This window comes from Rhipicephalus microplus, chromosome 8 (genome assembly GCF_043290135.1).
Source record: "Rhipicephalus microplus isolate Deutch F79 chromosome 8, USDA_Rmic, whole genome shotgun sequence".
NCBI classification, from domain to species: domain Eukaryota; kingdom Metazoa; phylum Arthropoda; class Arachnida; order Ixodida; family Ixodidae; genus Rhipicephalus; species Rhipicephalus microplus.
The window spans coordinates 131,552,587-131,578,877 of NC_134707.1; the positions used below are offsets into that span (position 1 = coordinate 131,552,587).

The 26,291-nt window shown below is 44.6% G+C and overlaps 1 long non-coding RNA gene across 1 annotated transcript in view; it reads left to right on the forward strand.

The window, feature by feature from the left end:
• Positions 1-227: 227 nt before the first annotated feature.
• Positions 228-26,291, forward strand: part of LOC142768745 (uncharacterized) — a 33,729-nt gene continuing 7,665 nt past the window's right edge. Inside the window, exon 1 of the long non-coding RNA XR_012885425.1 lies at positions 228-548. This is a non-coding gene — a long non-coding RNA (uncharacterized LOC142768745). The remainder of the gene's footprint in view (positions 549-26,291) is intronic.

Consider the following 26,291-nt stretch of genomic DNA (forward strand, 5'->3'; position numbering starts at 1 on the left):
CTAATTACTCTAGAGGCTACGTTACGTCTTGTAAAAGTCTCACCTCTGTGAGCAATCGTTTTTTATTGTTTGCAATTAGTTAATGAGCTAATACTTTGTATAGCCACGTGATTTTAGTTTTACAATGCTCTTGAACATTAAAATCTTTCCTTGTATATTGCTTTATTTTGTGAAACTCATTTTAGATGATCATTGCTTCACAATTTTCATAAGGTGAAATGCTTGTCTGATGCAAACAGAGAGAGTGAGACAAAAAGTATCAATTGAGAACGTATCCGCATTGTAGCGGCGTAATATAAGATCTCAGTGCTGAAGATAGACGTCTATCCTGAAGCTATATTTCCCGTGAACAATGACGAGCATTACATCAGTTGTGGTGTTATCAACATGGACAGCTATTTTCCTTGCTCGGGAGCACACTTACGTTCTTGCAGGAAACCCTGCTCGTAGTCCCAAATTTCCGGTACTTCGAGATCCTAGGCCAAATAGTATACCTATTCCCATTTACTTCGTTGCGCCACGGAGAACAACTCCCAGAAGACGCCGGCGTACGTATTATTTTGCTTTAGCGTTTGTCACAAGTCTTTATAACCAACATATATGCCCAATACAGCATCGCAGAGCATTTAGGGCCCACTCAAAATGAAAAACTTAGTATATTTAAAAATTCTCAATATTTATTTATTCTACATGAACCAGGTGTGTCCGCCTTTTTCTTTAAAGTCGCCGATTGATATATATTTATTTTAATACCAATTCTGCTCCAATAAGAAGTTCAATAATAAGAAATCCACGCCTTTTTTCCTGAACCTCCTAGCATCATTACGTGTGCCAGTCTGTACTCACTCATTGAAAGAAGACCATGTTGGGCTAAGTTACGCATTTATTTTCGGCACCATTCTGCTACGTTTGGATAATATTGGTGTCGGCTAATTGCGATCACACGCGCACGTAATGTAACTTTATTGCTCGAGACTAGGTTCTTGGCACCACGGCGTTAGCTAAAAAATTGCGAATTTACTCTAAAAAATGATGTGGTGTGGTGTTTCGCGTTTGAATCCATCAGTACTGCCCATACAGACAGAAGACACATGACACACCAACAAGGGCTGTTTTTGCCGATATAGTTCACCTTCCTCTTCCCCTTGGTATTGTGTACTATCTATACAAGGCAGGGGCGTACCTCCTTTTTCGCTAGTGGGGTCACGCAAAGCAGCACTCTTCATGCCTACGTAGTGCGTTCAGTTTCGGTTTATCCTGCTTTGCGGTACGAAAATTGGACAATACAACTATGATACTATGCGTGATATTTTATTTTTTTAAACGGGGCTTGCCGTAATTAGTGACGTAGAACAACGTCGGCTCTTAAGCAACGAACGGCCCTTGAATGACTGATAAAGGAGTTATTTAAAAAATTTTTGTTAAGTAAACATCTCTGGGTTAAGTATTTTGCGTCGAAATCTTTCGCCTTAGCCTAAAAATATGCTGCGTAAATGTAAGTACGTAACTAGTAGTGTTGTTAAGGAAAATTCTGCATTGCTTCCGAAAAAAACACATTATAAAACAATGTCATAAAATTGGCGTATGGCAACGCGCGCTTCCCATTTTTCTCTTGCTGTGTTCGGTTTACACCCACAAGGACTGTCAACGACGGTCAGTGCACACCACTACTCAGTGTTCTAGAATATTCACCATTGTAGTAGATTGTTTCGTCATAATTACTCACACAACACGAACATTACTGATTCATTTTGAACTCACGTGGCAGCTAGCAATAGAGCTGAAATATTAAACGGCACGTGTATAAATGGTAACGCGCTTCACCGCTTGTGAGATGATCGACAGCCGATACTCTGTACGTCGCCATTAGGCCGCGTTCACACTGAGAATTCCGGCCGCCGAAAGTGCTCCGAATCCGGTTCGGCGGCGGCGAGGTCCGCCGAAAGGGCCCTCTCCGCGCCGATCGCTCTCGGACCGATTTTTGCGGCGTCTGCCGCCGAATGGGTCACCGTGGACCAAGAGGAACGCTAGTCAAGAAATTTTGAAAAATGGCGGCCAAGCCCTACTCACTTGTTATGCCCCAGTGCACGTAACTGAATGATGAAACCAACGGGAGTTTAATCTACTCTGCGCCTACTTCGCCTCCGTATTTCGTGAAAGAGGTGACCGAGCTTGCTGTTGGCGTGACCGAGCTTGTTGCGGTCTTGCAGAGCAAAACAAACCCGCAAACGCCGCTGGCGTCGGTGGTTTTTCTGCTCTTCGTGCATTACAAGACCGCCACTTGCCAGCAAAGTAAGCAGTACTGTCTTTTCTTGCTTCTTGCGTAAGAGAATCGCCGAAGTACACACCACCGGATAGCGTAGTAGCGTTTGCAAGCCACGACAACAGCCGGGTGACAGCGCATTCATCCCGCGTTCGCCCCGTAGTAGATGGCATATTCGGCGGCTCGGCGCGCATCCAGTGCGAACGACGCTGCGTTTCGGCGGCAGGGGAATTTCAGTCGCTGTAGAAAGCGGATGTTTCAGTGTGAACTAGGCATTAGTGCTGGTGTACCGCTCTAGTTTAACTATTGGTTTACCAGCCACTACTACTACAACATAAAGTTTCATTTCAAATAAACCGTCTCTTTCTCAGTCATTGTGACAACCCCGTGACAATATGCTCTCCTAATATGCTCTCCTAATATGTAAGCATCATGTCAGGTTAATGTCAATTTAGGGTCTATTAACAACTCAAATCAGCCAACAGTTTAATAGACAGTCTATACGCACTCCTATGATTTACCATGTTGTATTCAAGCGCTGTTTCATTATGAAGAAATAGGCTCACGAAATATATTGACATCATCACAATCTTGCAGGCTCGATCTTTATTTCGATGAAATTGTCATCGGGGCCCAAACGTTAGTTGACATCGCGTCAGGCCTAAATTTCTCAGTAAACGCCACTGTAATCGGCTTGCCTAGTAAGCAAACGATTTTTACACTACTACTCAATTTACAAAAACACGGTAATTTACCCAGTGACGTTTGTATTGAAGCACACAAAAAGTTTCAGCGGATTTCAGGTACAACGAGAATCGATGTTGGGTGAAAGATGCGAAAGGCAGGTGAGTGTGGCGTATTTTTTATCGAGCGAAGCGCTTTCAAACTTCAATAAAGATATGTAGAGGCGTTGTTCGTTCAGACCTATTTACAACAGTGGCGTATGTTTTATGTAACCTGTTGTATAAAATTACGAAACAATGCAAACAGCAACGCAGGTATTACAAACACCACAAGTGGTAAACTGATATGTATCGTTGGTGATTCCGTGGTTGGATATGCTGCCTAGCGTCACGTAGATAACGCAAGTGGATGGTGCTGAATTATAGAATGAACGTTAACTAGAAGTAACGCATGTATCATGGCAGTAAGCTTGTTTTCTTTGTAAATGTGAACGTTACAACCACAAACGCTAAAACCACATTTAGCGTTTAAATAATGATACACCTGCATATCAACTATTTGAGAAGCACTTTCAAAGCCTTGCGTGGCTCTAAGGTAGAATACCTGACTTCGCATAAACTTCTTGGGTTCGATTACTGTAGGGACCATGGTATTCATTCTTCACACTGTGCCGGGTTGACGCAGCAGATGAAAGTGTTTTTGTAATATTCTTGAATTTAAGTTACCGATGCACGTATGCGCTGTTCTTGGGTATATATACTGTCAAATACCCGTGGCGCATACGCGCCTAGTAGTGCCAGTGGTACACGGATATGTCCCTCAAGTGTCTCCAGCAAAGCGTTTGAAGACGCACGAGACAGGATTCTCGTGAAAAGTTAGTTATGCCATGGCCAACCCGAAGTATTTGTGCAAACCTGTTATCCTGCTAAACTAATTTTGGTCTACCCCAACTCAAGGAGGTTGTCATAACAGCATCCATGCGTCTGCTAGGAATCTATGTAGCTGGGCAGATACGCAGATAGAAACGCTTGAAGTGCCATCAAAGTGCAATAGAGACTTCTACCAAGTTGTGTTCAAAAGAATCAAGACGTACCGCACTCGACCGATATTTAGAGCAACTTCGAGCTATGCACCAGCGCGCTAATTAACAATAGAGGCGCAAGAAATCAATCTATGACCTGTAAGAAATCAGACACACACAGAAAAAAATCTAGCGTCAGAAGCACAAAATGCACAAGCTTTTGCGAAAGCTTTTGCGCCTAGCTAAAACCCTTGAAAACCTTTGTCTCCCGTATGGCGGGCTCTTCAAGGCATTTACTCAAATCCACAACCTCGCGTCTTCCTATCGCTGCTCTGGTGAAACATCAACGTCACTCACAGCTTGATGTCTCTGGTGAATTTTGTGCCAAATTGCAGGTGATATCTTTATAACTACCGACCCATTGCCATTGGACGATCTGGTTGGACGAGATCCGCAATGGAAGTTCTGTTCGCTATGGAAGAACTTCATGCAACATGGAACACGTGAAGGCACTCATTGCCTCTATATCAGGAGGCAGTTACCTATACTGGCCTGAGGGCACAATTCTGTCTTCTAGACATTGTGAATGAGTCCTGGATTGGCGGTGTAGTGTCTGACGAGTGGAAGTGCAGCCTTTATTCAAACTCGGAAAGTGTTCGTCGGATAATGCATCAAACCGACCCCTAGCACTAGTAAGCTGCGTCGGCAAGTTCATGGAGAAGATGCTGCTGACACACATGAAATGGTACCTAGAACATTACAACATCTATTCTAATGCTGTGAATGGCTTTCAACGATGTCGCTCTTCAGCCGATAGCGTCATTGACTTAGTGGCCTCAGTTAAGTAGCAGAATTTTAAGATGCGGCTGTCGGTAACACTGCTCTTTGATGTGAAAAGTGCCTATGATAACGTGGCCCAAGAGGCTGTTCTCGATGCTCTCAAAGCAGCTCAAGTTTGAGATGCCATGTTTTGATGTGTAAAAAGCTACCTCACAAAGAAATCTATGTTCCGTCTAACTGAAAATGGACCTAGACTCAAGCATTTGAAGAGTTTTCGGGTGCCCCAAGGTGGCGTTTTGACCCCAACTCTTTTGAACTTAGTTCAGGTGGGGCTCACCAAATTGCTGCCACAAACGGCTAATATATATCTCTACGCTGATATCTGCATCTGGGCGTTTGGCGCGATACGACCTCAAGTGCGCGCAAGAATATAAAAGGCGGCGTACCAATAAAGGCAGTGCTCGTCCTGTGTCTTCCTACTTCTCTGTCTTGGTTTTTCGCGCTGTTTATCTTTAAAAATGATACCATGACCACTAGGGTGAGACTCTCACCACAGAAAAACAGGCAGCAGTGTTGTTTACCGGCAAACCGATACCCTTTCCCCCAATATGCATCGATGGCTAATTAGTTGCATGTAGGAGCAGCCATGGACTACTAGGTGTCCTCTTAGATTGTGGCCTAACCTTGAGTCCTACATGTCTCATTCCTGACGAGAAAGCCATTTGGCAATGAGGATGTATTTAAGTTGGTTGCCGGAAAATCATGCTTCCCCCCCCCCCCTATACACTCGATTCTGCACCTGTTGAACTACTGCGGTACTGCCTTCTTGCCCTGTGCAACATGTGCAAGTGTACTTTCGTACAATACAGAGCGTAGAAGCTAGGTCAAGCACTTCGGACGTGGCTTGGACATCCAAGAGGCTCATCTACAGTCGCGACTATTATTATCACACCAAAATAGCCGCTCACAACGCAAATCATTGTTAAGATGCCGAGAGCGCAACATTCGGCATTTATCATGGCTTCCGTCACAATATTTAGCGTGTTTGGAAGCGCGGAGTATGCATGCTACGTTCTACGGTATCTTTAAGACACACGACGACATATTAACGCCCGGCTTCGAACCTAGTATGCATCCGGCATCTGCGTTGTGCAGTCTTTATCAACTTGTTGCGCGCTTATAGATTCCCGTAATCGCTAAGAAGGCACACACACCAACGCTATCCCTGAAGCAGTTGAATTTTTGTCCGTTGGACGAATTGTACTTGGACCATATCAGTGTTTACACCAATGGGTCCACTAATTCCGACAGCCCTACAGAAGCAGCAGTTGTTCCATCTAGTAACAAATCACTACAATATAAGTTCTTTCACATCACGACGCCTACAGCAGCAGAACTCGCATCATTTAAAGGTGCGGTCAAGTACATTCTTCAACAGCAACCTAATCAATGGGTTATTTTTAGCGACTCGAGATAGGCCCCAGTAACCCTACAATTTGCTATACGGCACCATTACCATTCCAAGGAATTAAGGACATCGCTTTTAGTTCACTGCTTTGCACATTACGTGGCGTATGTACCTTCAAATTTAAAAACTGGAGTGATGACGTATGCCTCGCGGCAGACAAAGGTGGTCAAACATAAAAAAAATAGTTTGATTTCGGGTATCACAACGAAGAAGTGAACCGGGATCGCTGACTGATAAGCGCAAGTCGTACGACGAATGGTCGGTTGGTTGTTCGATCGTGAATCAAGTGTTTTTTTTTATTGGATTCGTGCGCAGAAGTCACTTGGCTGTACTTGAAAAACTTTTATTTTAACAACGAGTATTGCCTTTCTTGTCACCAGTTTCATTATAATTTGTCTGATTATATAGTCGGCGGCACAGGTTCCTCGAAGTTAGGACATCCTTTGGTTGCTGCTGTTTTTGTAATCTGCAAAAGCTAATTTCAAGAAATTATCAGCCTATTCAAGGGCGATGACTCTTTGAGAATATGCAGAAACAAGCCTCGGGTTGCTAATATTTGTTGACGTCACATAGCAAGTGATTTTTCTTTTGCGCTATAGCGTGAAGGCGATTTGCCGCGCCGTATTCTCTGCCAGTGACTATCTTTTTCAGAGCTCAAAAAGACGCAGAAAGGAAGTACGAAATTATAAAGAAGCGAAACTGTTTTATTATTTTCTAAATATGAGCATTTCAAATCAGACGCTTTATTATAAACTATGATTTTTATATTTCTAAAGCGCATAACAAAAGCCATGCGATATAGTGTATTTTATTACGTGCTTGACATGCTATACAGCTCGTCTTCCCCTTTTTGCTAACTGTTCGTGGAAGTGCAATGAAAGCAATTATATTCATTTCATTACGATTGTAATGCGCAACCGTCCGCTGCTACCACGGATATGCGACCATCCGCTGCGGTGATTTAGCGGTTACCGTTTTCGGGTAGTGGTTTCAAAAGCCATGTGTTCGACCACGGCCGTGGAGGCTATATTTGGATGAAGCCAAATGATGGAAGTGCGTATAGATACCGTGTGATGTCAGTGCGTGTTAACGCAGCCTGTTTATGGAGCAAGTTTACAGAAATTTACGGAGCCCTACACGATGGCGTCACTCATACTCAAGTCGTGGTTTTGTGGCGTGAAACCTCGGATGGTATTTGGATTTACGCAACGGTAAAAAGCACCTCTTTGTTTCAATGGCTATGCAGTACACACATTGATTGATATGTGGTGTTTATCATCTCAAAACCACCATTTAATAATGACAGACCTCATAGTGGAGGGCTCTGGAAATTTCGATGTGGTCTGCACAGCGGCATCAGGTCTTCGTTCGAGACCCGGCTATTTCGGCCATTTTTATTTAGAACGAAGAAAACGCGTAAGCAAGTTTAAAGATATATTGCTCGTCATGTTTTCATGCTGCTATTAGTTAAATTGTTTTTTTTTTGGCGCGGCTTGCTCAAGAACAGCATGGTGAGATTTTTATACGGGATAATGTTTCTTACGATGTACCTTGTGAAACCTATTGACGAGATAATGTTAAAGCGCTCATTTTGCAGAAATTGTCGTGTTGGCTTCGTTGGTTGTCAGCGAAAAATCATCTTGTACGTGACCGAAAATTCTAGAAAGATGCAAATTATATGTATAAAAAACCTTGAATAACCGAGGGAGGAACGAACTAGATCGTTTGCGTAGTAAGAGGGTGTCCTACCACGCGTTCGCTTCTTAACACAGTGAAAATAACTTCCTCTGCTTGGAAACACACGTGCCCTGTGCTTCACAATGCAATAAGAAATATTGCTGTCATAATTTGTGGTACAAGCGTACATTGCTATCAGGCGTCAAAACATGTGATTAAAACGCGCACCTGGCTAATCCCACGGTGTATAGACGCATTTCGCTGGACCCAATAAAAGTTTATTCACTCACTCGCTCAGATCACGTGATTATCATATAGACTTCATCGTTTAAAGCCTGTCACTCACCGCGAAAGGAACACACGTTACCGTGCCTATTCCCTTAAGGACACGTAGTGGGTGCACAGCTTGTTTGACAAGATTATATACACTAACCCCCCTCATTCACAAACGCTCCTGGAATCGACATCCACCCTTCACTTGACAGAGTTGAGCACTGCGCCACCACTCGGCTAAAACTGACGCGGCGCTACTCAAGAATCACTGCAGATTATTGCTGATATGCAGTGACCTGCCGTGCCTAGAGACGGCACTCCCATCGGCTTTCTCAAATCAAGGTGAAGCGTTGAGCGAAGGGAGGTTCTAGAATACGGGAGTAAGTGTTTTAAGCACGCACTAGGGATAGGATATCTCTATCGCGTTATACCTTTGAAGGCGAAGCTTAAAGATCCCCTCATTGTTTGTTATTGCTTGCTTAGTGCGCCTGTAGGTGGGTTTTTAAAACAGCCACTAATTCTGCAATTCAATGTTTTACGCTGGTGCCATTCTGCGCTTCTGCGACGCAGCATTCCACGCGTAAAGGGCCTCTTACCGCATATGACATTATCAATGTTTTACTTTTAAATGTGAAGCATTTCTTAGCGAACTTCAGCGACATTGAGCGTATCTATCTATCTATCTATCTATCTATCTATCTATCTATCTATCTATCTATCTATCTATCTATCTATCTATCTATCTAACTATCTATCTATCTATCTATCTATCTATCTATCTATCTATCCATCTATCTATCTATCTATCTATCTATCTATCTATCTGTCTATCTAGCCGCTCACGTTTGGGTGCTCTCCTGGTCACACCCTTAACTTGGCGTGAACCAAAATTAGCATGGGAGGGTAAGATGGTTTGGCGAATATGACGCGCTGCTCAAGACTTCAATAAAGTTACAAACCCGTCACGTGCGTCGTGGAACACGTCCCGTCAGACAGTGCCATGTACCCACGGGTGGGTATGTGCCCCTGGTATGCGGATATGTGCCACAGGTGATTTACACTCAGTATCTACCCAGGAACGACGAGAACACAAACGGGCAATTTTAACCTGTGAGCGTTAAGAAATAACCGAAATCAGTAGCGTCAAACCCACGTATGCAAAGAATTATGGTTAGTGTCCCAGCTGGAATCAAACTCAAACATTGTGCGTGGCATCGAAGCATTCTATCACAGAGCTACGCAAGGTCTCGGAACTGCTTTTCAAATAGACGATAATCTTCATGAAACGTCAATAGCGGTTGCAGTGCTGCCTAACCAATTTTATGAATATTACATACCTACTCCTTTGATACAGCCATCACGTCGGGTTAACGTCAATTGTGGCTAGGTGCCATGCGCTCAAGTTGATTTATGCAGCAGTGTCCAGGGCCAGCATATTCACGAGCATCAGCGCTTCATATCAGCTTCTGTTGCTGCTAATACACATGTTACAGTTGACATATTTGCGCAAGTGGAAACAACCGGTTATATGAACATCTGCAACTCTTCAACATACGTCTGTGCGTGCAACGTTTGTACATATATGTATAGCGTCATTTCATGACGTGTCACACAATAAAAAAAAAGGCGGCATTTCCAAGGAGTGAATTATGGATAGTGAGGCGAAGCCTCCATCCGTCCATTCGTTCTTGCTTCTGCCCATCCATGCGTGCGTCTGTGTGGCCATCCGTGCGTCCATCCGCCCATCCGTGCGTCCATCCGCCCGTCCGTGCGTGCGTCTGTTCGTGCATCTGCACGTTAATCTGTGCGTCCGTCCCTGCTTTCGTCCATGCATCTGTTCCTGCGTCCGTCCATGCGTCCATCCGTCCGTGCAGCCATCCGTGCGTCCGTCCATGCATCTGTCTAAGTGTCCGTTCACCCACCTATTCAACACTCCAAGTACCACCATCTCGCATCTTCTCATTATATAATCCTCACATACAAGCACCGCCATCCAGCGGACATTCCAAAGACTGAGCGAGAGGAGGCACACGCACGCTTTCTTACGGCTTGCTCTTCGTCTCTACTTCCCACCTTTAACCACCTCGAGTTCATAATATATACTAGTTCACTGTTTCATGGCACTGCGGCCCAACGCTCGCTAAACCTTTCTAAAACCTAGGAGGTTACGCCCCGCAAGTATACGATAGCAACCCTTTCTTGCATTCTGTGCGTTTTTGAACAATGAAAAATTCGCAGCGTGCGCGTTACCTAAAAGCCGAATCCTCCTGTCTCTCATTCCTCCTTAACAGCCATTGGCATGTACATTGAGCACTATCTTTTATTGTTCAACAACGCACAGATGAAATCTCTCACAGGCACCACCTTTCAGGGCAAAAAGTAAGACTGGTTACACACTGCGACTAGTACTACTATTACGAGGGACGAACAGGTGCCGCCTTAAGGAGCTTCGCCCCTAAACTTGCAACACGGTCACCTGCCCTCCACATGCTTCGCATAACATCAATTCCCGGGTACGTGGAATCTGTCAAATTTTCTAGTTTTCGAACAGTTTCAATCACTAGCTGTGTTTTAGTAAAAACACCTGTTTTTCGTGCATCAGTACTGGCTTCAATCTTTATTCTTTATTTATCAGATACCCCGCAGCGCCCGAAGGCGTTATAGCAGGGGGGTTACATCAATAAATGACGTACATCTCCGTTCACACACACAATACAACTTTGTTCACACATAAATAACTGAAATACAATTTTGTTCGCACACATAGTAGAAATTTGTTCACACATCAATACATCTTCGTTCAGGTTACAACACGGGTTTACAGCAGTGAATAAAATATACCTTCGTTCCGACTATGTACTTGCATTTCAGTTAGCCTGTTCCACTGTTTAATCGTTCTAGGAAAAAATGAATTGGCATACATTTTCGTTTTAGCTGGGTATTCCCGAATTTTGCAACTATGATCAAAACATTTTGAAGTGTAATGAGGGTTGTGTAGGTATATTTCTCTATTAATTCCAGTTTTATTGTAGTAAATGCAGCAAAGAAATTTTAATCTCTGCTTCTGGCAGCGGTCAGAAAGACACTCCCATCCTAGCTCAGCCTTCATAGCAGTGCAGCTCTCCCCCCTTCCGTACCGTCCCAAGACGAACCTTGCAGCACGATTTTGTAATTGTTCCAGAGCAGCAATGAAGGTTACCTCGGCGGGGTCCCACACGACACAACCTTATTCTAAGATAGGTCTGATACAAGTAGTGTATGCCATACGTTTTAAATTCAGATGCGAACATCGCAGGTTTCTTTGAATGAAATTTAAGGCCTTACCAGCTTTGGCTATGAGAGTGTCAATCTGAGGCATCCATGAACATTTAGATGATAGTATTATATTTAGGTACTTATATGTACTCTATTGTTTCAACTGTACATCGTTCAGATGGTGCTGTGACTGAAATGGTTTCATCTTTTTGGTAAATGAAATATGTACACACTTTGTTATATTCAAAGTCATTTTCCATTTGGCACACCAGCTATAAATGAGCGATAAGTCTTTCTGAAGTTCTAATACATCATTGTGATAAAAAAATTTTCTGTACACGACACAGTCATCCGCAAACAACCGCATAGAAGATGAAATTGCTGCAGAGATATCATTAACATAAATATAAAACAATAGCGGACCCAGGACGGAGCCTTGTGCGACCCCTGAGGTAACATCGGTGTATTTGGAGCATTTTCCATTCAGTACTACGGTTTGTGTTCTTTGGGAAAGGTACCATTTGATACATTTAAATACAGTCTTATCAATGTTCAGGGTGGTAAGCTTAAACAGTAAGAGTGAATGTGACACCATGTCAAACGCTTTCCGAGAATCCAAGAACACACCGTCAACCTGTCCTTCAGTATCTACGCCTGATACTACATCATGATAAAATTCGACTAATTGTGTTGTGCAAGACAGCCTCTGCGAAATATATGATGCTCGTTGATTAGTACCTTATGCTTGTTTAAATGAGTTATTATTTCTTTGTATAAATTATGTTCGAGGATTTAACACGGGATAGACGTAAGAGATATTGGTCTATAATTTCCAACGTCTTTTTTGGACCCACCTTTATGTATCGGTACAACGTGCGTAATTTTCAAGTCATGTGGTAAGGTACCTGTCGCTAAAGATCTTTCAAAAATTGCATAAAGATACATAGAAATTTGGCCCGCACAACGCTTGAGTACACGTGGAGAAATTTCATCTAGACCACTAGATTTATTCTCGTCAACGTCCTTCGATAGTTTTTCAATTCCATTAACACTAAGCTCGACAGAAAGCATAGGCGAAATGCTCATAATAGTTTGATGATAATTACAGCTGTGTTTGGGTAAGAATACCGAGTGGAAAAAGTTTTTTAGGCATGCAGCCTTATCCTCGTCATTCGTAATTACCGTGCCGTTATAATTTAACTCCTGTATTCCAAAAGAATCTGAGCCACACTGTTTTAAGTACTTCCAAAACATTTTAGGATTTGATTTCATTTTGTTGCTCAGCTCAGTGAAGTAATCGTCTTTAGCTTTTTCTATCTTTAGCTTATATTCGTGGGTAATCGACTTCAGTTTTTCAAAGTGAGCAACTGATTTGCTTTTCTTGAATGTGCGTAATGCCCTCTTCCTTTTGTTGATAAGCTTTAATATATGTGCTGTTACCCATGGTTGTTTGTGCTTTTTTAGCTGTGATGAATGAACACTGGATATATGTCTGTTTGTTAACTCAGAAAGTGTATTCTTAAATTTGTCCCACATATCATGCACATTGCCGTCCTCAAAAGGACATTCTAAAACAGGAAACGAATTACGAAGTTTTTCAGAAAATGCATCGTAGTCACCCTTGTCATAAAAGTAGATCCTTCTACCCGTAGGTAACATCGCACACACTTTTTTCTTTCGGATACAAGCAACAACAGCAAGATGATCAATAATTCCTGGAATCACAGTCACGTCATTTACGAAATTTGGCGAGTTACAAAACAACAAGTCTTACACAGCGTCATTGCGAGTAGGGGTGGTAACGTACTGCGTCAAAACAAACGTGTCGAGGATATGTTTTATCGCAAGGCTCATGCGCCGCTTATACTTATACAGGAACCATTACCCCAGGATAAGCCAGGCAGATTAAAATCCCCCCCTAGGAGTATTGTTTGGGCTGACACTTCAGAAAGAATTTCATCTAATATTTGCATTATGCTACTATCTGAGCTAGGCGAGCGATAAACCACTCCGACCACAAACGCGAAGCTATCAGGCAGTATTATCTTGCACCATACAGACTCCAGTGCGTTGCACTTATAATCGACTTCAAATGACTGTAAGCAAGAACTAACAAGTAAAAAAACGTCACCACCTGCTGTGAGCCTATCGTTGCGATAGACGACGTATTTTGCGGAAACACCTCACTAACAGCAATCGAGGGCTTTAGCCGAGATTCTGTACCAAAGACTACATCTGCGATAACACTCTCAATTAAGCCCAAGAGCTCAGCAACTTTATTAACTACGCTTCGGCAGTTCACGATGACGGCAACAATTTCTTTACATCGGTATTTGTCCTTTTTTCTAGTTTGTCATTGCCTACGTACTGGGACGACCTCTTCTTTTTCGTCATCCAACCTGAAAGCCCTGCCGTTAATAATCAGTTTGTCAAAATTCAGCTTCACTTTATTGTTCTTATTCTCTCTTTTTGTCTTAGCATATTCCTGATACTTCTTGTTTCATGTGAGTAATCTTCGCTAACGCTGTACTGGGAATTCTTGAATCTTTTGGCATTGAGAAGCACTGCCTGACGCTCTTTGTATAATGAGAATTTAACAATAATTGGCCTCTTCTTATTTTAATTATAGCGTCCTAAGCGATCTGCCCTTTCCACAGATTCGAATTCCATTCCAAGGCTCTTTTTGCAAATATTCTTTATTATAGCTTCGAATTCATCCCAGGATTCTGAGGGTTTATCATCAACGCCATAGAAAACAAGATTTTTCCGGCGACTTCTGTTTTCGAGGTCATTTGTTTTCTTTTGCAGATCTTCCACCTGTTGCATAAGTTGCCGTATTATAGCTGCCTGTTCCGTTACGATCTTGCTGATGTCCCTTATCTGGTTCTGAGTTGAACTAAGATTATATTTTACTTCCATCAGTATGTTCTCATTTTTTCGAACCTGGATTCGATGCCGTTTAATTTTGAAATTAACGTTTCCTGCCCACTCTGCAAACATTTCAGCACTTCCATCTCCGGTGTCTTAGCAGGACCTGGGTTCAGTTCAACATCCCCCGCGAGAATTAACAACAAAATCAAATACAGCACTCTGTTAGAAAATAATCGGAATCTTTCCAGACGTGACGTATGCATCGGGCATCCGTGGTTTTTGTTACGACCAAATAGCAACGTGGGAGGAGCCGGCAATGCATATGGAAGTCTCCGCGATTGAGATGGGTAGTAATGACTAACCTGCACCAGCAACAGTTGCATCAGCGACATGTCGGCAAGTGTGCCGGCTCCAAAAATCGCATGAGATGAATCTACGCATGAGATCAATGTTAATCTTAATTTATTTGCATCTATCTCGACAGACCCCGTTACCAGGGCTGACAGAGCTTTTTCGCAACAGATCACTTTTTTATATATTTGGCCGCCAATAAATAATAACGCGCTGCTCCAAAAACGCAAAGTTGGTGCAATTACAGTAGTACTGCATGCATCATTCCCGTTAGTGACCCCTCTAATAACGCTATACTCACTTTTTCAAACAACATGTGTGGCTTACCTAGTAATATTATTACTAATATCACTGAAATACTAACAATAATAATAATGAAAGTACTGACAATAATATTAACAAGTGTATTATTCTCATATGGAAATTGTATTGCTGCTGCGGTTGCTGTTCAAACGTTTACTGAATTCGGGCGTAGGGATCAGCCGGTAGCTTGATCAACGACTCTAATAAACAGATCTTGCAAGCGAACGAGCAGCACTCTCGAGAAATGCGTGGTATAGACAGACTTGCCATGTCACAAGAGTTGATGACTCACTATAGCGTTCGTTTCACTTCACTTACTTATTATTATTTGCTTAATCTGGCTGTGCGCAATTGAGTGAGTCCAGAAAACATTCATAAGCATTTAAAACCATCGCTTTGCAAGAAATCCTCTGGATATTGTTCCAACACTGCCAGATAATTATCATTGTCATCTCTTTACTGCTGACCAGAATATCTCTGTTGCCGACGAGATCGCGCTGACTTATTTTTTTACAAAATAAATCACGGCATGATATTCTGCCTTTCGCTTCTCACTTATCTAAATTTTTATTTTTCACGGAAGTCAACGAGAGAGAATCGACTATTTGTTGTGTTTGCCATTTTTTTCAACTGCTCGCAGAATGTAAAGTCTTTATATTTTCAACTTTCATGACCTTGATTTTTTTTCACAGTCCACTGCCATTGTTTTCAACTCAGCTTCTCAGTGTTATGTAATATGTTTTCACCATGTGCAGATTGTCCCCATATTCGATTTTCAGGAAGTATTCTCCAGAGTTGTGTATATTCCCCTTCATTTTTTATGGCCATTTTTTAATTTTAGTCTTCTCTGTTATTATTTTAATTTCGCACTGATTCCTTTTTTGTTGTGCCTTCCGCTCTCTTTATTTTTTTATGTAGACTGTATTGTATTGTTTATAATTTTATTTGTGAGTGCGCCTGCACCAAGGCCTTATGGTTGCTTCATCATCGTCATCAGCCTGACTACGTCCACTGCAGGAAAAAGGCCTCTCCCATGTTCCGCCAGTTAACCCGGTCCTGTGCTTGCTGCTGCCAATTTATGCCCGCAAACTTCCTAATATCATCTGCCCACCACACCTTCTGTCTCCCCCTAACCCGCTTGCCTTCTCTGGGAATCCTGTTAGTTGTCCTTAACGACCAGCGGTTATCCTGTCTACGCGCTACACTCCCGGCCCATGTCCATTTCTTCCTTTTGATTTCAGCTATGATATCCTTAACCCCCGTTTGTTCCCTAATCCAATCTGCTCTTTTCTTGTCTCTTAGGGTTACACCTACCATTTTTTCTTTTCATTGCTCACTGCGTCGTCCTCAAGTTAAGCGGAACCCTTTTTGTAAGTCTCCAGGTTTCTGCTCCGTAGCTAAGTACCGGCAAGATACAGCTGTTATATACCTTCCTCTTGAGGGATAGTGGCAATCTGCCTGTAATAATTTGAGAGGGCTTGCCAAATGTGCTTCACCCCATTCTTACTCTTCCAGTTACTTCAATTTCGTGGTTCGGCTCCGCGGTTATTACCTGCCCTAAGTAGACATAGTCTTTTACAACTTGAAGTGCACTATTACCTATCTCGAAGCGCTGCTCTTTTTCGAGGTTGTTGTACATTACATTCGTTTTCTGCAGATTCATCTCAAGACCCACATTTCTGCTCTACTTGTCTAACTCCGTAATCATGAGTTGCAATTCGTCTACTGAGTTACTCAGCAATGAAATGTCATAGGCAAAGCACAGGTTACTAAGGTACTCTCCGTTAACTCTTATCCCTAACTGTTCCCATTCCAAACTTCTGAAAACCTCTTGTAAGCACGCGGTAAAAAGCATTGGGGAGATTGTGTCCCCCTGCCTTACACCCTTCTTGATTGGTTTTCTGTTGCTTTCTTTATGAAGCACAATGATAGCAGTTGATCCCCTGTAGAGTTCTTCCAGAGTGTTTATATATACTTCATCGACGCCCTGATTTCGCAGTGTCTGCATGACGGCTGATATTTCTACTGAATCAAACGCCTTTTCGTAATTTGTGAAGGTTATGTATAGTAGTTGGTTGCATTTTGAGGTTGCATTTTGCCCCGCCGCGGTGGACTAGTGGCTAAGGTACTCGGCTGCTGACCCGCAGGTCGTGGGTTCAAATCCCGGCTGTGGCGGCTGCATTTCCGATGGAGGCGGAAATGTCGTAGGCCCGTGTGCTCAGATTTGGGTGCACGTTAAAGAACCCCAGGTGGTCGAAATTTCCGGAGCCCTTCACTACGGCGTCTCTCATAATCATATGGTGGTTTTGGGACCTTAAACCCCACAAATCAATCAATGCATTTTGAGCATTTCTCTATTACCTGATTGATAGTATGAATGGGGTCAATTGTTGAGTAGCCTGTTCAAAATCCGGCTTGTTCCTTTGGTTGATTGAATTCTAATGTTTTATTTATTCTGTTAGCAGTTACCTTTGTAAATAGCTTGTATACTACTAATCAGCCTGTAATTCTTCAAGTCGTTGTCATCTCCTTTCTTATGTATTAAGATGATGTTAGCGTTCTTCGAAGACTCTGGTACGCTTCCCGTCAGGAGACAGCTCGTAAACAGAATGGCTAGTTTTTCTAACACAATCTGTCCTCCATCTTTCAGCAGATCTGATGTTACCTGATCCTCACCAGCAGCTTTGCTTCTCTCTTCAAAGCTTTTCTGTCTTCCGCTATGATCACTGGTAGGGTGTCATCTGGGTTACTGCTAGTTCTTATCGTATTAAAGTCATGGTTGTCCCATCTACTGTACAGATCTCTGTAAAAACCCTCCGCTATTTTAACTATCCTATTCATATTGGTAGTTATTTTGCCTTCTTTGTCCGATAGTGCATACATCCGATTTTTGCCTAGCGCAAGTTTCCCCTTCACTGCTTTGACGCTTTCTCCATTTTTCAGAGCGTGTTCACTTCTCTCCATGTTATACCTTCTTACATCGGATACCTTACGCCTACTAATAAACTTCGAAATCTCTGCCAGTTCTATTTTGTCTATTGTACTCGAGACTTTCATGATTCAACGCTTCTTAATGAGATTCTTTGTTTCCTGGGAAAGCTTGCCAGTGTCCTGTCTAACTACCCTGCCTCCAACTTCCACTGCACATTCTTCAATGATACTCGTCAGAATATCATTCATTGTATCAATGCTAAGGTTGGTTTTCACACTAAGAGCCGAGTACCTGATCTGAAGCGAGACTCTGAATTCCTGTACTTTCCTTCTCAGTGCTAGCTCATTGATTGGCTTCTTGCGTATCAGTTGCTGTCGTTCCTTTCTCAAGCCTAGGCGAATTGGTGACCGTACCATTCTATGGTCACTGCATTGTGCTCTGCCAAACTTCCACATCCTGCACGATGCCTGGGTGTGCACTCATTTTAAAGTTGGTTTCGTTCTTATTTTCGCCATTAGGGCTCCTCCATGTCCACTTGCGGTTTCCTCTTTTTCGGTAGAATGTATTCAAAATCCTTAAATAATTGCGTTCTGCGAATTCTACAAGTAGCTCTCCTCTGGCGTTTCTAGTACCGATGCCATAATCTCCTACTGCCTGGTCTCCAGCCTGCTTCTTCCCTACCTTTGCATTAAAGTCTCCCATCAGTATTGTATACTGTGTTTTTACCTTACTCATTGTCGATTTTCGGCCAGCATATCTAAATGTTGCCCGCACTTCTCACGCATAAATAACACACAAAATGTACTCACAACCACAGATAAACACGTATAAGCACCTCAATGGTTACTTCGCTCTGTCTGAAAAGCGCGCCCTCTTCGCAAATGGAGACTGTGCAGGGATTACAGTGACATTTGTCCGCCCAGTAACTAGAAGAGAATTGTTCTGGTGAAAGCTTAAGGACAGCCAAGACATAAGATGCTCCAAACCTCGAGATAAGGGACCACGAGTGTGCATTGAGGGGCTTTACGGTCACTCACTTCTCTACATGAAGCGATGTACGCAAGGGAGATAAGGGGCAAGCCACCACACGCTCATTGTTCCATCTTGCTGATAATGCTGAAAACATGATAGTTCCCCCACCAGATGCCCATCACTAGCGGTAAGTGTTAGATATAAATAGCTTGCCGTTTTTTGCACGTTGAAGCATTTGCTCTTCGGTGGCTCAGTGTTTAACACCTCGCTTTCGCGATGCAGAGGTTTCAAGTTTGATTCCGCGTGTCAGAGTCTTTTTGAGAAGTTTTTCACATATATATATATATATATATATATATATATATATATATATATATATATATATATATATATATATTGCTGCAGGTTGTTAGATACCTACTCAAGTCTTGCACCGCTTCCTGCTCTTATAAATTCTGCCATACCAACTGACAAGCCAAACGCGCCATACAACACTTGCTGCATGTGTCACCACACCACGCGCTGGAAAAAGAAGGCTGGCGGCTTTTCGAAAGAGCGGCACGCGGCGATACGCAAAAAAAGTAGTTGACGAAGTTTTCACTAGCGAGCTCAGGACAACCTTTGTGTATTTAGTTTATGGGGACAAGTTCGCCATAAATAAATAGTTGATTTAGCTTTCGGCATTGTATTTGTTCCAAAGCAGCGATAGCGCAGTGGTTAGAGCATCCGCCTCGCATGCAAAAGGTTTGTGGTTCAAATCCCGGTGCCGCGCAGCTCCCAATCGGATAAAAAGATCCGCGTGGTGATGAAACTGCATTACGTGGCCCGGGGAGCGGCCTCACCGGTAACCACCACCGGGAACGCACTCCCTCACCAGAGAAGAATGGGTCACCCTGGTGCAGTATCTGGCCACTACCTCCCACGTGCATACGTCAAGTAACTCACGGGCCTCAGTCCCCAGCAGCTGCTAAGCAACAGGCCACGGCGGCGGTCAGATCTGCAACGCAGCAGAGGGTGCTAAGAATCTCTGGATCCGGACAGGCCGTCATTGGAACCTGAACTTGGCAACGTTTAACGCTAGAACCTTATCTAGTGAGGGAAGTCTAGCTATTTCAGGAGCTAGAGGGTGATAAATGGGATATAATAGAGCTCAGTGGGGTTAGGAGGACAGATGAAGCCTATACGGTGCTACAGATGGGCACGTCCTTTGCTATCGGGACTTGGCTGACAGAAGAGAACTGGGAGTGGGGTTTCTAATTCACAGAAACATCACTGGCAACATAGAGGAATACTACAGCAATAATAAAACGGTGGTAGGTGTCGTAAATAATTGAATAAGAGATACAAGATGAAGGTGGTACAGGCCTACGCGCCTACATCCAGCCATGATGACGCTTCAGTTGAAAGCTTCTATGAAGACGTGGAATCGGCAATGAGTAAGGTAAAAACACAGTATAAATACTGATGGGAGACTTTAATGGTTGCTTAGGTGCATGTTGAAAAAATTGTATTGTCTATATAGTTAATATTGCAATTTCTAGTAAATAATTAAAACGTTTCATTGGTCTTTTTTACTGCTACTGGATCTCCTGGTGACTATACGATAGCTTTTGCAGGAAAATACGTAGTCCGCAACACTCTTGCACTTAAATTAGAAGGGCTAAACAAAGACTTAGTCACAGCTGGCTGTCCCCAGATATTTTTGAAGTAATGTTTCGGCAAAGATTTGCTTTGGAAACGGTTTGAACACTCCACAGGCAATGCAGAACTCGGTATCAACTACAGAATCACAAGGAATAAAGTTGTTGCCCTCTCTCTATCAGCAAAACGACGATATTTTTACTATCACCTTCAGTTATCTGCCTGAAACCAGGCGCAGACGTGGCAACTGATAAACCACCTCCATGCTAAAAAACGCATCGATGCCAAACCTACTAATGAGTTTACTGGTGATCCTGCACATACAGTCGATACATATACTCGCCACTTTGCAAAAGTGTCTGGAGGGGCATAATCAGCGCCGGCAGGCCACTCTGGTTTAATTAAATTGATACCTGCCTTTGCCTTTCTCTCAACGTTAAGAAAAGACAAACTTATTTGAATGGTTCCTGTTTTCAAACTGTAGAAACCATTATGTATTGATGGTATCTCTGTATATTTGCTGCAGCGAATTTGAACGCATTATCAAAGAATTCGGTCTTCACGCCTAATGGATTCTTGGAGACAGTTTCTCTGCCACCAGATTTCCGGGACTACACTTCTCCTCGAACAAGCTTTCCTTCTAGTCGCAAGGTGCAGCCATAACCTGTTTGGGTTTTAGATTTCAGCTCGAACTACAAATACCACACTGGTTCCAGTCCCTCCAAATCCACGGTTACCTCGAAAGTGGCCCAGTTGCCTCTTCGATTCTCTTGAAAGCCTTAAATGGAGTCGAGTTCAAAGTGGCCTTTCTTTGCTTGTGTGATTTCTTAGTGCCGAACCGGTCCTGTGACCCCTAGTTGACGTTTTACTGACAGGAAATGAGCCTGTTTTGATGGCACATCCTGGCTTGTACGCGTCAAAATATTGTTACGAGTAACTTGTTTATTGATCTAATCACAGCGCACAGAACTCGCCGAGCAAGATTGCACCAGACCAGCATCCAACGAAAACTCACTTCGTCCTCTTCTTTCATGCAGCCGTGTTTAGCGGCTGATTTGTATCATAACCTCCGGCGGAAGAAGCACCGTCCCGGTGCTAAATTTACGCAGATGATGTCGCAGGGGGGTAATAAGGCTTTATCCGAGCCACGTGAACGGTGTCGCTCGGAGCTGACGATGACTTTGTTGGATGGGTTGGAACAATCTCGTACGTGACGTCTGTCACTTGGCGAACGATACGGAGTGGTTCAGTGTAGGGCGACAACAGTTTTTCAGACAGTCCCACACGCCGATAAGGTGACCAGAGGAGCACGAGAGAATCCGGAGAAAAGTGCACGTCCCTATGGTGAGAATTGTAGAGCTGTTGTTGGCGCGCCTGTGAAGCCTGTGGACGGTTACGGGCGACTTGGCGCGCGTGGTCGGCGCGGCAATGACTTCCCCATCATATTCAGTGGCCGCAGGTCGTAACGTGTCTAAAGGTAGATTTGCCCCGCCATGGTGGTCTAGTGGCTAAGGTACCCGGCTGCTGACCCGTAGAAAGCGGGTTCGAATCCCGGCTGCGGCGGCTGCATTTTCGATGGAGGGGGAAATGGTGTAGACCCGTGTGCTCAGATTTGGGTGCACGTTAAAGAACCCCAGGTGGTCGAAATTTCTTGAGCCCTCTCCTATGGCGTCTCTCATAATCATATGGTCGTTTTGGGACATTAAACGCCACAAATCAATCAATCAATCTAAAGGTAGAGTTGGGTCCCGGCCATATAGTAGGTAGAAGGGCGAATATCTGGCAGTGTTGTGACGAGATGAATTGTAGGTGAACGTCACATACGGCAAATGAATGTCCCAAACATGGTAGTCTGGCGCAACGTAACTGGCAAGCGTATCGGTTAGGGTCCCGTTAAGGCGCTCCGTAAGGCCATTTGCTGGGGATGGTATGAAGTAGTAAATTTGTGCTTGGTATGGCAAAACCTCGGGAATTCACGAATGACAGCTGATAAGAACGTGCGGCCACGACCAGTTAGAAGTTGACGGGGAGCACCGTGCACTAATATTATGTCGTACAGCAGAAACTCCGCAACGTCGGTAGCGCAGCGGGTCGGAAGTGCTCGTGTGATTGCGTACCGCGTTCCGTAGTCCGTGGCAACAGCAATCCATTTATTTCCGGCTGTGGAGAGTGAAAAAGGGCCGAACAGGTCGAGACCAGCTCGAAAGAAAGGCTCGTTGGGAAAGTCGATCGACTGAAGGTAGCCGGCTGGGAGGGCAGACGGCGTTTTGCGACGCTGACGGGGCTCACAAGCGGCGACATAGAATCGAACAGAGAGGGCAAGTCCAGGCCAAAAAAACCGATGTCGTACCCAATCGTATATGCGAGAAACGCCCAAACGGCCCGTCATAGAAGCGTCGTGAAGTTGATGCAGTACAGTGGAACGCAGGTGCTCTGGGATGACAGGGAGTAAGTCTGATCCGAAGGAATCAAGTTTGCGGCGATATAGGATCCCGTCTTTCACCAAAAACATTCTTAGGAACGGGTCGCGAGGCGTTGACTCCAGTTTGTCAATAATGGCTCGTAAAGAAACATCCCGACGTTGCTCTTCGCCAACGTTTAACAGCTGCGACACAGAAAAAACATCCGTGATAGCGTCAGTATCGGTTGCTTTGTCAACAGGGTAGCGGGATAAACAATCCGCATCCAGATGTAATCGCCCTGTTTTGTACATTACAGAGAACGTGTACTCTTGAAGGCGTAGAGCCCAACAAGCGAGACGTCCCATGGGGTCCTTCAGGGAGGCTCACCAGCACAGCGCGTGATGATCCGTGACAACACGGAATGAGCGCCCATACAGGTATGGGCGGAACTTGGCGATTGCCCATACAAGGGCGAGGCACTCGCGCTCTGTGATGGAATAGTTGCGCTCGGCTGGAGATAGCAGTCGACTTGCGTAGGCTATAACACGGTCGTGTCCGCGTTTTTGCTGCAATAGCACAGCTCCTATGGCGTGTCCACTTGCGTCCGTGTGAACCTCGTATGGGGCTAATGGATCAAAGTGAGCCAAGATTGGTGGCGTTGTAAGCAGTGTCGTAAGTTGCGAAAACGATGACGCTTGGTCATGGCCCCAGGTAAACGAGGCGTCTTTCTTCAAGAGGTCTGTGAGTGGGCGTGCAATGGTCGCAAAGTCCTTAACAAAGCGGCTGAAATAGGAGCACAACCCCACAAAACTGAGGACATCCTTTGTGGTTTTCGGAACGGGAAAGTTCGTGACTGCGCGAATTTTCTATGGGTCTGGACGCACGCCTTGAGCATCGACACGGAGACCGAGCACAGAAATTTGACGACGAGCGAAGCGGTGTTTGGAGGCGTTAAGATGGAGTTCGGCTTGGTGAAAAACGTCCAGAATAACTGACAAACGATCAAGATGCGAGTCGAATGTGGGCGAAAAGACAATAACATCGTCAAGGTAACACAAGCAGGTGAACCATTTCAGCCCTTGGGGCAATGAGTCCATCATTCTTTCAATTGTGGCTGGTGCATTGCAGAGTTCAAAGGGCCTCTTCTAAAACTGATAAAGACCGTCAGGAGTGATGAATGCGGTCTTCTCGCGGTCCATCTCGTCGACGGCTATCTGCCAGTACCCTGACCGAAGGCCAATAGTTGAAAAATAAGTGGCACCGTACAGGCAGTCGAGGGCATCGTCAATGCGAGGTAACGGATAAACGTCTTTTTTGGTAATTTTGTTAAGGTGACGGTAGTCGACACAAAAGCGCCATGTTCCATATTTCTTTTTAACAAGGACTAGTGGAGAAGCCCAGGGGCTGCATGAAGGCTCGATAATGTTTTTCGCAAGCATTTTGTCGACTTCATGTTGTAATACTGCACGCTCCGACGCAGACACACGGTAGGGGCGTCGGTGAATGGGGGTTGCATGGCCAGTATTTATGCGCTGGGTGACAATGGTCGTTTGGCCTGAAGAGTTGCTGGCAAAGTCAAAAATGCTAACATAGCGCTCAAGAACGTGGCAAAGCGCTGCAGCTTGCTCAGACGTGAGGTCCGATGACACCATTCGCTCGATGTCGGCGCCCCAAAAACGTGATGAAGTGGAACCACTGACTGAGCTGCAGCAATCGTCCACTATGAAGGGCTTGACATGGTCATATTAGAGAGCAGTAATTTTGGCCGGGGAGATACCCTGTGGCATAACTTAGGTGGTGAGTGAAAAGTTGACCAGTGGAAGGAAGGTGCGGTTTCTCTTAAACGTCAGAATCATATGCGGCACAGCAACCCCATGCGTAAGCATCACTGCAGGAATCGGGGCTACCATGTAATCACCATCAGGTACTGGCGGCCTGGAGGATAAGTCGACTTGTGTGACAGACTTAGGAGGGAGGCGCGTGAAATAAATGCAGCAGAGGCTGGTTTGCGGTGGGCTAGGCGGGTCGGAAGAGAGGGGTAAATCGAGATGGAGAGAGCCAGCTGAACAGTCTATGAGGGCAGAGTGCGTGGCTAGAAAATCCATACCGAGAATGAGTTCATGAGGGCAATGTTCGATAACGGCGATAAGAACGATAGTGCTTCTCTCTCCAATAGACACTCGCGCAGAGCACATGCCAAGAATTGCGGCAGTTCCTCCATCGGCGACTCGTACAGCTCGGTTGAGGGCGGGCGTGACAACTTTTCTAAGTCGGCGGCGAAGGTTAGCACTCCTAATGGACACATGCGCGCCAGTATCTATCAATGCACTGACACGAACATTGTCGACAGTAACGTCCAAAAGCTTCCGGTTCAATGTTAACGTTAATCGAGGATTTATTACAAAGGTCGTCAACGCATGTCTACTTCCAGAAGCTGCATGGCCTAGTTTTCCGTTCGGAGATGCTGCGAATAGGTTAGAGAGGCAGCACGGCGTTGTGGGGGCGACCGGGACAGACGACGAGCAGGGGACGGTGACCGGTCGTAGCGAGGTCTGCTCAGAGGTGCTGTAGGAGCGAAACGTGTGACGGGCGTTGAGGAAGAAAGTGATGGGGACGACTGGCGAGCAGAAGTGGGGTGATACTGAGGTGCATAATGGGACGGTGGAGCCCAGCGGCTGCGGCAGTGACGAGCGATATGACCAACGCGTCGACAGTTAAAACATAAGGGCCTGTCATCAAGAGTACGCCATTCGGACGGATTGCGTTGTATGCAAGGTGCAGAAGGGGTACGATAAGAAGGCTCAGGAGAGTATACAGTAGGAACAGGATGTAGGCTGACATTCGATAGCTCTTGACGAACGACCACTTGTATTAAAGAGATCGTGGTCGGGGAAGGCGCCGGCGTCGGTAATGGCGTGGCTACCGGTTGTGCTGCCTCGACCTCTCGACGAATGATGCGTGTAAGGTTGTCACATCGAGGGATCTGGTGGAAGGCGTCGTCACACGAAGAAGTGGCCGCTGTGTTCGGAAGGTGCACGATGCTTTGGGCTACGCGGCGGGCTTCAGCTTGTTCCAGACGTTGGCATTCTTTAAGGATTGTGTTGATGCTCGAGACGTTGTTAAAAACCAACAGGTTGAAAGCATCGTCAGCAATGCCTTTCAAGACGTGGTTAACATTTTCGTCTTCGGACATGGACTGGTCGGCCTTGGAACAAAGGGCCAAGACGTCAAGAATGTAGGAGACGTACCATTCGGTAGAAGACTGGGCCTGTGTGGCAAGAGTCTTCTTCGCAGCGAGCTGACGACCAGAAGAATCGCTAAACAGGTCACGCATCTTTTCTTTGAAGAAATCCCAGCTCGTTATGTCGGTTTCGTGGCTTTCAAACCATGTTCGGGGA